Source organism: Rattus norvegicus, chromosome 3 (assembly GCF_021556685.1).
Source record: "Rattus norvegicus strain SHRSP/BbbUtx chromosome 3, alternate assembly SHRSP_T2T, whole genome shotgun sequence".
Classification (NCBI taxonomy): domain Eukaryota; kingdom Metazoa; phylum Chordata; class Mammalia; order Rodentia; family Muridae; genus Rattus; species Rattus norvegicus.
Genome location: NC_141536.1, coordinates 17694759 through 17709278, shown reverse-complemented (window position 1 = coordinate 17709278; position 14520 = coordinate 17694759). Strand labels below are relative to the sequence as shown.

The following is a 14520-nucleotide window of genomic DNA, read 5'->3' as shown; positions in this document are numbered from 1 at the left end:
CGTGTCTGGGCACTAGAACAGATCTGACTGCCTCTTTCATTTGCCTGGAGGTAGCTAGGTGTGTCTCAGGAGGCTGGAGATTCTGGGTGGAGCCCTAGTCTTGCCTTTTCTTAGCCGAGCGACACCTTCCCTTGTAGACTCTTGGAATGAGAAATACCGATTCTGCTGAAGACCTCACTCTCAGGATCTGGGTAGGCAAAGACGAGGGGGCTGGCCATGGCTCCGGGTGTCCGGGGGCCGGGATGCCAGGACTATGGGAGTCTCTGTCTTTTCACAGTGCTTACTACCTTCCTTACAGTTATTTTGGGGAGTAGTTGCTTCCAGATGGGAGCTGGATTCGGGTGCAAGCTATCTTTTGTAAATAACAGGTATCCGGTGACTAAATATAGGGCTGGACACTTCTCTTAGAATTACCTGGTTCCTGGGGTTGGGGATTTAGCTCAGTGGTAGAGCGCTTGCCTAGGAAGCGCAAGGCCCTGGGTTCGGTCCCCAGCTCCGAAAAAAAAGAACCAAAAAAAAAAAAAAAAAAAAAAAAAAAAAAAAAAAAAAAGAATTACCTGGTTCCAGAGGCCTTGGCCTAGGCCCCAAATGGCTTAGGCTGGGTACCTGGAGGCCCTGGCTTCTGTTCCTCCTGATCTTACTACATAGAACCAATTTGTCCACTTCTACTTTCTCTCTGGGTTAGGAAGTCCCCAGAGGACGTTTGGGGGAGGCCTCCTATCCCCATTCCCTGTGATTAGGGCAATGTCTAAGATCAGAAGGCAGGAGAAGATCAATTGATTACTGCCATGGCCCTCTGTGGCTGAAATTTACCAGAAGCCGAACTTTACAGAGCAGGATTGGCCAGGGCTCTGAGCAGCCATTTCCCCTGCATTCTGACACTTCTGGGCCAGGGGCTGACCATGAGTCTTACTCCCTGTGCACTTCTGGGTCTTAGTGAGACTTTTAGGGTACACTAGTCTCTCAGGTTCCGTAGCCTAAAAGGATAAGCTTGCCACTGTTGGCCGGATTTATAGATGGAGAAGGAAATCAAAGGTGGGAGAAGCTAAGTCACTGGTTTATGAGCACTTAGGGATTAAATAGAAACTGAGATTGGAATGCACTCCAGCCAATTTCTAAGGCTTGTGCACTTCTTGTTTTTTGTTTGTTTGTTTGTTTGTTTGTTTGGTATGTGTGTTTGTTTTTGAGTCAGGGTTTTTCTGTGTAGCCTTGGCTGTCCTGGAACTTACTCTATAGCTGGCCTTTAACTGCTTCTGCCTCCCAAATGCTGGGATTAAAGGCGTGGTGCCGGGGCTGGAGAGATGGCTCAGTGGTTAAGAGCATGAACTGCTCTTCCAGAGGTCCTGAGTTCAAATCCCAGCAACCACATGGTGGCTCACAACCATCTGTAATGGGATCTGATGTCCTCCTCCTCTGGTGTGTCTGAAGACAGCTACAGTGTACTTATATATAAAATAAATAAAATCTTTTTAAAAAAAAAAAGGCGTGGTGCCACCACTACCTGACTGCATCTCCCACCATGGCAAGAAAATGGCTGAGGAACAGATGCTGTGGCTCTAGGAGGAAGGGGGGGAGAGTGGCGGGGGGGGGGGGGGCTGAGCATTTAAATAGGTGCAGTTCAGGTGTGAATATTAATTTGTTTGAAATGAAAATGCTTTCTGAGTCCTTTGAGTCCTTAAGATTTATTTACAATTTTTTTTTTTTTGGTTCTTTTTTTCGGAGCTGGGGACCGAACCCAGGGCCTTGCGCTTCCTAGGTAAGCGCTCTACCACTGAGCTAAATCCCCAGCCCCTATTTACAAATTTTTAATCACACTCTAATTTACATGCACTAAAATACACAAACTATGCATATTTTTGGTTTAATGAGTTGGAAGGTTTTAGAGGGACAGTCCTTGTGTTTGTTTGGCCCAGGCTGGTCATTTTCTGCGAAGTGGCTGAGGTCTTGGGTGACAATACTCTTGCCAGGGGGATGTAACATACATGCCTACTCATCCGGATAGGGAGTCCAGGGCAGACCAAAATCCAACTTGATGAACCAATGCGCTTTATTGTGTTGCTTATGGGAATATGGGTGAGGGGTCACTACAGGAGTAGATGTGACTCAGGGACAGCTGGGAACTTGGAGCACACTGCATAGCCTGCAGATAGCTCAGCAGGTTAGAGAGTGTCTTTTCCAAGTAATAGCTAAGCCTGGTCTAGGAAGCTCAGTTGGTTTCTGCTTCTTCCAGGCAGCTGGTCTGGTCTCAGAGTCTTCTTTGCAGCTCACCTCCCATCAGTCTAGGAGAGATTCTCAGCTTTTACTGCTTGTTCTTGCAGGGGGTGGGAGGGGTAGTGAATCTGGTCAGTTTCAGGGACTTCCTGGAGCTATTTTTTGTTGGTGTTGCTTACCTCCCTGTTTAAGGGACTCCCCTGAAGGACTAAATATTTTAATCTAGGAGGAGACTGTTACACAAGTCTTGAGTTGTGTGCCTGGGGGAGGGGGTGGAGTTCGTTGATGCAGACATCTGAACCCAGGACCTTTAAATACCCAGTTGGGTTGTTGTAACCTCCTGAGCTGTAGTCTAAGCCCCTGATATTCTACCACTGAGCAATATCCCTGAGCACAGTTTGTTTTGAGATAGGGTCTTGCTTTGTAGGGCAAACTGGCCTTGGGCTCTCTATTTCAGATTCCCCCATCTCAGTCTCACTGGGTGTGAAAATCACAGGTGTGTTCTACTGCACCTGACCAAACACAGCTCAGTGAAGGTTTGTGGTTTCTTGTGTTGTTGGAGTTTGTTTTGTTTTGTTTTTTAAAGCTTGAGGATTGTTTTAGAACTTGAAGAAAATGGCAAGATAGGTAAACCATGAACTTTGGCAGGGACTGGAGAGAGAGAGAGAGAGGGGCCTTTTGAGTTGAGGTCCAATGGCAGGCTCATGTAAGTCTGTAAGCAGTTTTTTTTCCGGAATGTGTTCAGGGAAACAATCTCGGAGGATCAGCACAGATGTGCTTAATACTTAGGATTTCATCTGGAGTCCAAAGAAGAGACCAAAAGAGGTGAAAGGAGAGCTTATGTTTCTTGAGTTCTCAGAAAATTAAAAGACTTAGTAATGGAGATGTTTAACTTGGGATGGGGGCGTTTCTGAGGGGTACATCGTCTCCTTAAGGGGGTAATTATCCCCTCCTATGGCCTCACCATACGTCCAGGTGTGTCAGGTTCCCTTCGGGTTGGTCTCTGGGATGGATGATTGACAGGCCCAGTTGGATTAATTTTAAGGGAGAGGACAATAGTATGTAATATTATTATAATCTTTGGGACTGATTAGAGTGAAGTTGGGTGTAGTGATACACACCTTTATAGTCCCAGCGTTCAGGAGGCAGAAGCAGGTGGATCTCTGTGAGTTCGAGACCAGCCTGGTTTACAAAGTAAGTTCCAGGACAGTTGGGGCTGTTACACAGAGAAACCCTGTCTCTGGAGGGAGAAGGGGGGGGGAATAGGGTAGGGGAAGAATGTCAAGTCTCCCGAGGCCATAGATAGGACCTCGATTCCATTCTATGACTCTGAGAAAGGAGCTCTTCCTCAAAGGACCTTGGCAAAGTCCTCAGACCTCCCCATCAATGGGAGAGGTCCATCTTTAGTGACTTCCAAGCTCATTAATGACTGTCTAGCTACCCAGTATTTGTCCCACAAGAATTGAGACCTAACATTTAGGATACGGCTGTCTAAGTGGTGGATCTAAGCACCTCCATCTAAAACGGAGGCACAGAAGGGCTCGGCGTCTCCACACCTGCTGACTTTCAGGTCCTTGAGGTTATCTGAGGAGCCAGAGTCCTTTGGAGGATGGGTCCATTGTAAAAAGACAGCAGGTACAGTAGTGTAGCTCCTGGGGTGAACGGGATCATTACTAATGGGGTCATTACTGTTCGAGCAGACAGAACTCATTTCCGCCACAGAAATCTGGACGCTGTCTTTGTGGACTAAATCTGATTTCGTGGATTTGTGTAAAGCCAATGAACCACTTAGCAGAATTATCCGGATACTCGAACAGCATTCTGTTGATGGTCAGAGAAAGCTGAGAGCCCTTTGCTCTGACTGCTCTCCCCAGTGTATCTATGGCTCATAGAGGCCTGGAGGCCTGACTTGTCCTTTTAAAGTCCAGTCACCTGTCTTATTTCCCATTTTCTCGAGTTGTTTGACTTTTGCTGTACTTTCCTGCTGGCTGGTTAAGACTTTGTAGGTAGCTGAAGCTTACTCATTTTTCTTTTTATTATTAAGGTCAGTTGGGGGCTCCCTCAGGGCCTGTTTCAGGGACTTTGGAGATCCCCTTAAGTCTCTTAGTCTTTCCCCTGACAGTTTAGCCATCTGCTGGAATAAGTCAGTCTTCTTGTTGTTTCCCTGGAAGTCCTGAGGGAGTTTCTGTCTGTTGATCATCGTCTTCGCAGAATGTATAATAGACCTAATCTCTGCCTCTCCATGGCTCCTCTAATCTAGAGGGCCCGTAAACTTGCAAGAACTTTCAGGGCCCTTAGGTAAGTGTCCAATCATCCCCTGTAGCCTGGTTGACTCAGGTAGGGACCAAAAGGATGGGTATTCTTTTAGCCCCTGTATTTTCACGGGCTCCAGTCCAAGTTTGGTTGTTGACTACTCCCCACCCCCACTTCCAAGAAGGTCAGTTAGGACAGCCTTGAAGGACTTGGACGGAGAGGGCATTTGATCGCTTTTACCTTTTATAAGGCAGATAGATGGAGCAGGAGGATGATGGTAAACATTTTAATTATTATTTATTTATTTTGATCTTAAAGCTTTCTTTTCCCTCTCTCTCTCTCTCTCTCTCTCTCACTCTCTTTCTCTTTCTTTCCTTCTTCCTTTCTTTTTCTTTCTTGGTTTTTCAAGACAGGATTTCACTGTGAATTCTGTTGTCCTCGAACTCCCAGAGATCTACTTGCCTCCGAGTGCTAGGATTAGAGGCGTGCACCACCACTGCCCTATGATCTGAAAACCTAAATTACCAGTGATTGGTAACTCTAACAAGCTGGAGTAAACTCCTAGGAACACTGTGCAGGGACAAGTTCACGTCCTTGTTTTTAAGGCCCGGGGGGGGGGGGGGTCAAATTCGTCCTGATCGCAGAGAGCACATTTGATGAGTGAGTTGGTAACTGAGGAGAAGGAAGGTTAGGGGGCCTGTGAACTGTGGCTAGAGCATGCACTACTAATCTCAGAGTTATGCTGGCCGATGAGAATAAAGGCCCAAAAGTTTACTGGGAATTGGGTATATGCTCTCCCCAATTCCAGAGTCCTTGGGGTCTAAGTTCCCCCTACTAATGATAGTCGGGACCCACAAGTTGCTTTGAGCAGTGGTGACCAAGATTTACGCACAAACGCACTTACGCACTTATGCACTCACTTACGCACTTATGCACGCACATGCACACACATTGGGGTGGATATAATTGCCTCTTAGATATGGCTTTAATTTCCTTCCTGGAAGAATCTAGAGTGACTGGGCAATCCTAGAAGAGCCTTTTATCCTAGGCACAAATGCGTTGGACGCTTATGACTCTAGGGGGCTCTCCATTCCCTTTAGTACCCGGTTAGTACATTATGTAAAATGTCTCAAGACTCGAAGAATCACCAGTGTTTCCGATACGTTTCCTCTCCAATACATGCCAGCCACCACCAAAGCAAAGGTCCTGAAGCTCACAGGGACAGAGAGAAAGCTTGGAGATTGAATTGGGGGACTAGCCAGAGGGCAGGATGCATGAGCCACCGTCAGGAACCTCCCTGAGCTGCAGCATCTCCGGCCATCCGTTTTGTCCTTGTTTATGATTCTCCTATGGGCGACAAGTGTGTTCTCTTTTGCTGGGTCTCTTCATCTTGTTGTTAAAAGAACTTTGAAACAGGTTCCAGAGGAATTGGCAAGAAAAACAGCAGGGCAGAAAATCCATAAATCTTGTTAGCTGCTGGAAGGAGCTGGATAAGTGGGGGATACTCAGACCTTTTGACACGAGGTCCAAGGTAGGCTCAGCAATGGAGAGTCGCAAGCTTCATTACAGGGTGGGAGGTGTCAGCAAAGAAACACTGGCTAAACGGGTCAAAATGAGTGTGCTTCCCAAAGAAAAGACAGATGAGGGCTGGGGAGATGGCTCAGCCGTTAAGAGCACTGGCTGCTCTTCCAGAGGTCCTGAGTTCAAATCCCAGCAACCACATGGTGGCTCACAACCATCTGTAATGGGATCTGACGCCCTCCTATGGTGTGTCTGAAGACAGCGACAGTGTACTCACATACATGAAATAAATAAAATAAGTCTTAAAAAAAAGAATTTGGAAGGCAAAGTAAATGCTGATTAAAAAAAAGAAAGAAAGAAAGAAAGAAAGAAAGAAAGAAAGAAAGAAAGAAAGAAAGAAAGAAAGAAAGAAAAGACAGATGAGAGTCTACTGCTGGTTTGCGGTCAACTTGACACAAGGGTCATCAGAGAAAGGAGCCTCAGTTGAGGAAATGCCTCCATGAGATCAAGTTACTGGGAATTGTAAGGCATTTTCTCAGTGATCAATGGGGGAGCGCCCAGCCCATTGTGGGTGGTGCCATCCCTAGGCTGGCGGTCCTGGGTTCTCCAAGAAAGCAGACCGAGCAAGGCAAGTCTTGGAGTCCAGTCAATAAGCAACACCTCTCATGGCCTCTGTATCAGCTCTGGTCTCCGGATTCCTGCCCTGATTCCTCCAGGGATGAGCCATTTCGGTAATGGTGTTTCACCACATTAATAGAAACCCTCACTAAGACATGGGAAAGGAGCAGTTAGACTTTCTATTAGAATCCAAGAAAGTGAGCAGGCAATGAAATATAAGCAACCTCCTTTATTTATTTTAATTTTTTGAGACAGGGTCTCATTTAGCCCAGGCTGGTCTAGATTATATGTAGCTAAGGATGGTCTTAGATTTCTGACTTCCTGCCTCCAGGGAGTGCTAGGTGACCTTGTGTAGTGCTGGGGATTGAACCGGGGGCTGTGTGTGCTAAGAAAGGACCCTGCCAACTGAGATACCTCCCCAGCCTTATGGTTTTGATGTAAGCAGCTACCCAAAATGAGACAAAATATTTTCTTCAGGCCTAGAGGGACTGCTCAGAAGTTGAAGAGTGCGTTCTGCTCCTCAGAGGGCCCGAGTTTTTATTTCTAGCCCTCAAGTCAAGTCAGATGGTTCATAAATGCCTGCAACTCCAGCTCCAGGGGGTACCTCTGATACCTTCCTCCCACCTCTGAGGGTACCCATATGCTTGTGCACACACCCCATAGAGACATGCATACACCTCAATAAAAAATATAAATCTTAAAAAAATATTATCTCCCTAGAAAATACTCATCGTCCTCCCACTCTGTCCATGCAGCCATTTCCTGGTTCCGTTGCTCATTGAGTTTTGCTTTTGTTGTGTGTGTGTGTGTGTGTGTGTGTGTGTGTGTGTGTGTGTGTGTGTGTGTGTTTTGCCTGATCCTGGACTTCATGTGAACAGAACCAAGCATATCTGGTTTATTTCACTCATACAATGTGTTAAGATTCAATTGTGGTATGTTTGTGGGTAATTTGATTCTTCTATTGTTAAGCCATTTGCTTATCTCTTCTCTCATTAGTGGCCAGGTTAGCCCCTTCCAGTTTGGGGTTAGCATGCGAACATTCTTGGTGTTCACCCAGGAGTAAAATTACTCCCATAGCAGTGTGTGAGAACTGGAGTTGTGTGTGTGTGTGTGTGTATGTGTGCGTGCATGTGTGTGTGTGTGTGTGCGTGTGTGTGTGTGTGTGTGTGTGCGCGTGTGTGTATACTACAGTTGTTGAGATGAGTGTCTGTATGTATTGTGTGCAGGTGAGGGAACTAGGTTGTCAAGTTCATTATTGGCTGCTAAGCTATCTCCTGTGCATGTCTCCCTCAGAGTAGCTTTAGGCATAGATGCCTGGGCTCCAGAGTGTTCTGTGTTATCGACTAGGATTTTCAGACTTGGTTCTTATAGTCAATAATCTAGGTAGATTCAGGAATGTTCCTGGCCTTAAGTATGGCATGGGTCATGGTGCCAGTGACTGAGAGAGGACAGGAAGGAGGGATGTCTGTGGCAGAGAAAGGAATGAATTGACTTCATTGTTAAGTGTTGCAGAACAGTGCTGGGGGCTGTGGGGGGCAGGACGGGCGGAGAAGTTCCATTGTGCAAATAGATTACCAAAATACACAAAGACTGGAGGACAGGGTGGAAGGTGAACGAGCCAGATCTTGAAAGCCGAGCCGGCAGGAAGCACTGACATTTTACAAAAATTACAAATACGTTTATTGTATGTGCGTGGGTGGTGCCCGTGTGGAGGTCGGTGGGCAGCTGGTAGAGCTTTGTTCTTTCTTCCCACCATGTGCTTCCTGGGACTCGAGTCAGATGCTCAGGTTTCATGGCCAGTGCCTTAGGCTGCTGAGCTAACTGGCCAGCTCAAGAAACTTCGTCCTCCGCTTCCTTACGTAGTCCTGACTGGCTTAGAAGCTGATATACATAGACCATACTGGCCTTAAACTCGTAGATATCCACCTGCCTCTGCCTCCTGAGTTCTGGGGTTAAGGGCATACAGCACCATGCCCACCCAGCCTAAGAAGTAGGTTTTTGAGACAGGCTTTTTCTATATCGTCTAGGTATCCCAGATCAGCTTCAGTCTCTCTCTGAATTCCCTTGTCCCCATTTCCCAAACATGTACCCCCCTCGCCTGTCTAAGCAGGTATTTTTGTTATATTTTATTTTTTAATATTTCTTTTTGATTTTATGTGTGTGCGCGTGCGTGCATGCGCACATGAGTGCAGTGCCTTTAGAAGCCAGAAGAGGGCGTTAGATCCCAGGAACTGGAGTTACTGACAGTTGTGAACTAACATGTGGGTTCTGGGAACCGAACCTGGATCCTCTTCCCTCCTTCCCTCTTCCCCTCCCCATCTCCTCCCACCCTGCCTCCTCTCTTCCTCCCCTCTTCCCCACTCCCTCCTCCCCATGCTCTCACTTAGACCCTTTTCACGTTGGTTCCCTGGTCACATTCATGCCACTTGTGTTCTATGACCCTCCTCAATCCTCAGTCCCTTCCTTTAAACTCTTCACCCTCTCACGCCCCCTCTCCTCCCGTTCTAGTTTCATGCCCTACACTTACAACTAACATGTAAGCACATAACTGCACATCCGTAAATATTAAAGGCCAGGATCAGTGTACGAGAGAGAATGGGAAGTATTCATTTTCCTGAGTACCTCAATATAATATTCTCTAGTTTCATCCATTTTCCTGAGGGTTTCATTTTTTTATTTGAGGCTTAATAAGATTTCCATGCATATTTATTTATTTAATTATAAAGATTTATTCATTTATTACATATAGGCACACTGTAGCTGTCCTCAGACACACCAGAAAAGAGCATCAGATCCCATTACAGATGGTTGTGAGCCACCATGTGGTTGCTGGGATTTGAACTCAGGACCTCTGAAAGAGCAGTCGGTGCTCTTAACCACTGAGCCATCTCTCCAGCCCTCCATGCATATTTATATATGTTGAATTTTTATGTCCACTCACCAGCCAATGCAAGCCTAGGCTGGTTTCATTTTTTTTTTTTTTTTTTTGTTCTTATGAACAGATCAGCTGTCAACACGGGCAGCCGAGAATCTCTGTCTACGACATAAGAGTCCAGGAATGGTAGACCTGGGGCTTGTGGCTGTTTGTTTTTAGTTTTGTGTGAAACCCTTGCACAGGTTTGTACAGTGGCTTAGTGTGTCTCCATTCTCATCGGCAGAGAACAAGGACCCTCTCTCGCTCACATCCTTACCTGCGTGTGTTATCATTTGAGTTCTGGATGGTAGCCGATGACTACGGTGGGATGGATCTCCAAAGCCATTCTAATTAGCGTTTCCCTGATAGCTAAGGATGCTGAGCAAAGCCAGTCTTTTGTGTTTCTTCCTCTGAGAACTGCTAGCCCAGCGGCCTTGTGTGGATACTTGGCAGGGGGTTTTGATGTGTTTACTTTTATTCAAGTCTTTATATAGCGTAGATAGTAACTTCTGTCTGAGGCGCAGAGACTGCTGTACCTTGATCATGGAAACCTTTTCCATTATCAATTGTCTTCTTCAACCCACTGCTCAATGTCTTAAAGTTTCCACTGTAAGATTTATTCCTAGACACATTGTTCCTTTATTTATTTCTCCTGAAGCTATTGACAATGGAATATTTCTCCTAATACCTTTCTCAGCGAGTTCATTTTTTTTTTTTTGGTGTATATAAAAAGCTTTTATCTGTTGGTATTTCTAGCTTGCAACTTTACTAAAAATGTTTATCAGATGTAGAGTTTTCTGGTGGAAACTGTAAGGTTTGTTTGTTTGGGTTTTTTTGTTTTGTTTTTTGTTTTTTTTTTAAATTTTTTAAAAAAAGATTTATTTATTTTATGTATATGGGTACACTGTCACTGTCTTCAGACACACCAGAAGAGGGCATCAGATCCCATTACAGATGGTTGTAAGCCACCAGGTGGTTGCTGGGATTTGAACTCAGAACCTCTGGAAGAGCAATCAGTGCTCTTAACCACTGAGCCATCTCTCCAGCCCCCAGCAGCTCACTCTACAGCAAAGGGCAAGTGGGCTTATTGCCTCGGATAAAATACTTGTGTCCTACGGAAGAGTTACCTCAGCATCTGGGAGGCACCAGGGATGAGCTGGCCATGTGCTGCCCACCTGTAATCCCAGAATTTGCAAACTGGATGCTGGAGAACCAAGAGTTCATGGCCAAGGGATGGAAAGATATCTCAGCAGCCCTTGCAGAGGACCTGAGTTTGGTCCCCAGCATCCATGTGGCAGTTGTAACAGTCTATCACTCCGTTCCAAGGCATTCTGTGTCCTCTTCTGGCCTCTGAGGTCATGGACAATGGATACATGCAGACAACAAACACAGAGAAAATAAATAAATTTTAAAAGAAAAGATTTGAGTTATGCTCAAGAATTCTCCAAACACAGTCTAGTGTGGCCCCATGACTGGATCTGTTTGTCACCTCATGACCCCATGTAGAGGCATCTGCTAAAACACAAGGCACCGGACTGGAGAGATGGCTCAGTGGTTAAGAGCACTGACTGCTCTTCCAGAGGTCCTGAATTCAATTCCCAGCAACCACATGGTGGCTCACAACCATCTGTAATGGGATCTGATGCCCTCTTCTAGTGTGTCTGAAGACAGCTACAGTGTAGTTATATATAATAAATAAACCCTAAACACACACACACAAGGCACCGAGTAAAGTTTGAATTTGAGGGGAAAAATTAATACTTTTTAGAATATGATGTATTGTCAAATATTTAAGACATACTAAAACATATATATATAAACATATATAAACACACACACACCTTTTTTTAAAAAAGTATTTTATTCATTTAATGTATATGAGTACATTGTAGCTGTCTTGAGATACACCAGGATCTGTTATAGATGGTTGTGAGCCACCCTGTGGTTGCTGGGAATTGAACTCAGGAACTCTGGAAGAGCAATCAGTACTCTTAACCACTGAGCCATCTCTCCAACCCTGTTTGTTTTTTTAATACAGAGTTTCTCTGTGTAGCCCTGGCTGTCCTGGAGCTCACCCTGTAGACCAGGCTGGCCTCTAACTCTGAGTGCTGGGACTGAAGCTGAGCCCCAGATTTTAAGTGTAGGATCATGTCATCTGAAAGTGGGAACTGACTGGCTTCTTCTTTGACTACTTTTATTCTGTTCATATCTTCCTCTCTTGTCCAAGTGCTCTAGCTAAGACTCGGAGGACTATACTGGATATGAGGGAGAAAATAGTCACCCATGGGCACCTTTGTCTAGCCCCAGAGTTTAAAGGAGAGACGGTCAGTTCTCTCCTGTCTAATCTTGCCTACAGGTTTGTCACATGTGTGTAGTCTTTATTATATTGACGTATATTCCATCTGTTCTAGTTTCAGACTTCCTATCGTGCAGGCATATTGAACTTTGTCAAGTGTCTTTCTGTATCCATCAAGGTGATCATGTCTATCTTGCCCTATGTCTAAGTATGTGATGGGTCATTTACTGTTTTGTGTATGTTGAACCAACCTTGTATCCCTGCAATGAAACCAATGGGATCACAACGTATGATCTTTTGACTTTTTTTTATAAAAAAGAATTAAGACTGAAATAATCGTTCCTATGAGTGTTTGCCTGCATGCACACATGTGCACCACGTGTGTCTGGTGCCTCTGGAGCACAGAAGAGGATATCGGACCCTCTGGAACTTGAGTTACAGTTGGTAGCAGCCATGTAGGTGCTGGGAAGCAGATTTGGCTTCTCTGCAGGAGAATGCTCTTAATGGGTGGGTGACTTCTGCAGTTCTATTAATGTGTTCCTGGATTTGGTTGAGAATTCTTTTTTTTTTTTTTTTTTTTTTTTTGGTTCTTTTTTTCTGGAGCTGGGGACCGAACCCAGGGCCTTGCGCTTCCTAGGCAAGCGCTCTACCACTGAGCTAAATCCCCAGCCCCTTGGTTGAGAATTCTTACATCTCTGTTCATCAGGGAAATTGGGTTGTAGTTCCTTCCTTCCTTCCTTCCTTCCTTCCTTCCTTCCTTCCTTCCTTCCTTCCTTTCTTTCTTTCTTTCTTTCTTTCTTTCTTTCTTTCTTTGTTTCTTCCTATTGTGTTTTTATCTTGTTTTGGTACCAGTGACACTGGCTATACAGAGTGAATTTGTCAGTGTCTCTTCCTTTCCTACTTTGTGGAACAGTTTGAGGGGTGGTGTTCTTATATCCTCTTTAAAAATTTGGAACTTGGGGCTGAGAGATGGTGCTTTTCAAGAGGACCAGAGTCTGATACCCAGCACTCAGTTCACAACCATCTTTAACACTGGTCCCAGGGGATCCTGGAGGATCTGACATCCTCTGCTGGATTCCACAGGCACTGCCTGCGTGTACTGCATGGATTTACACATGAGCAAAAACACTGGAATTAATTAAATTAGTACAACAAAAAACATTGTTAAAAACAAAGTTTAGGTTTCGTTGTGAGGAGACTTTTAATTAATCACTGCTTCAATCTCAGAGTTTTAGGTATGTCTAAAACGTTTCAATCTTTTTTATTTGTTTTTGTTTGTTTGATTTTTGAAACAAGATTTCTCTGTGTAGCCCTGGCTATCCTGGAACTGGCTCTGTAGACCAGGCTGGCCTTGAACTCAGAGATCGGCCTGCTTCTGCTTCCTGAGTGCTGGGATTAAAGGCGGGTGCCACCATCCCCTGACTTGTTTCGGTTTTCCTAAACTAGAGATTTTAAGACGTTTCCCTGAGAAGACCAAGAAAGAGATTAAACAATGTGGAACTACAGGGAGGTAAGGCAAAGGGAGGGGCTTAGATTGGGAAAGATTAGTGAATTCTAGGTGCCTGCTGGGTTTGATGGCACACAACTTTAATACCAAACTCAAGAGGCAGAAGCAACTGGATTTCTTTGAGCCTGGGGGGCAGCCTGGGCTGCATAATGACAGCCTGTCTCAAACAGTAAGTAAAATAAAGTAAATGGAGGTGTAGAAGATGATGGGAACTGTCGAGACTCCATTGCTCATAGCTCCTTATGAGCATGTGTGCATCTCCATAACCCGGGCTTGCTGTCTTGTGTCCACGGTGTGCATCAGTCAGCTGGCTTTTGTTCCAGTTGTGTTGTGTAATGAACTCTAGAGCTCTTCTTCGGAGTGATGATTTTTTTTTTTCCCCACAGAGGACATCAGCTGTAAGTAAGTTCAGGACCATGGTTTTGTGGCTTCTCTCTAGTTGTCAGTCAGCCAGAAGGTTTGTTCCAAAAGTGTCCACTTATTCTGAGACCTGGGACAAGGGAGCTGCTTCTGTTTGGTGTGCACCATTTTCATAGGTGAGAGATAGAGCAAGAAAGAGATGATTTGATTGATGCCTTTCCAAACACCCTCTGTAGATGTCTGTCCAAGCATCCTCTCTCTCTCTCTGTGGATGTCTGTCCAAGCATCCTTTCTGTGCCAGAACATTGTCACTCTCACCGTTTCCAGTAGCCACAGCCATACCTGCGACCAAGTAAAAGGGGCAGGTTTATACTTTGCCAATTTTCAGGGAATCAGTACTTGGAGATAAATCATCCAGCTCTGTCGAGTGCTTTAATTGCACTCTGACCTCACTCTTGTCTTTATGACTTCATCCTCTCGGGACCTGCCCCAGCATCGGGAGTTACTACAAGTCCTGGAACCCTCGTAAACAATGGGGATACACGGGACAGAGGAAGAATTCTCATCCTGGCCTGTTCTCATTGGGATGGCACAGGATTTCATTAGGCACAGGTGGTCTTCAGATGGTATACATTTGAAACCCCACGACTTGCTTGTATCTGGAATTCTCCATCGAACATTTCGGACTGTGACTTACTGTAGATAACCCAAACCCCTCAACCTGTTCTTCAGATTAGCTTTGCAAACGGGGCTCCTCTGTCAGGGGCTCACCCCTGGTTTTTCCTCCCATACTAGTCTACTTTCCACCGTGACAAAATTAAGAGGAAATGACCAAATTAA

The 14520-nt window shown here is 45.2% G+C and overlaps 1 protein-coding gene across 11 annotated transcripts in view; it reads left to right on the top strand.

Moving 5' to 3' along the window:
• The window catches only part of Ggta1 (glycoprotein alpha-galactosyltransferase 1), a 78099-nt gene that overhangs the window by 1215 nt on the left and 62364 nt on the right, over positions 1 to 14520 (top strand). For 2 of the 11 annotated variants that reach the window (NR_199192.1, NM_145674.2), the window contains 1 exon segment: positions 15 to 191. The gene's annotated coding sequence lies outside the window, so the exon portion shown is untranslated. 11 annotated transcript variants of the gene reach the window in all.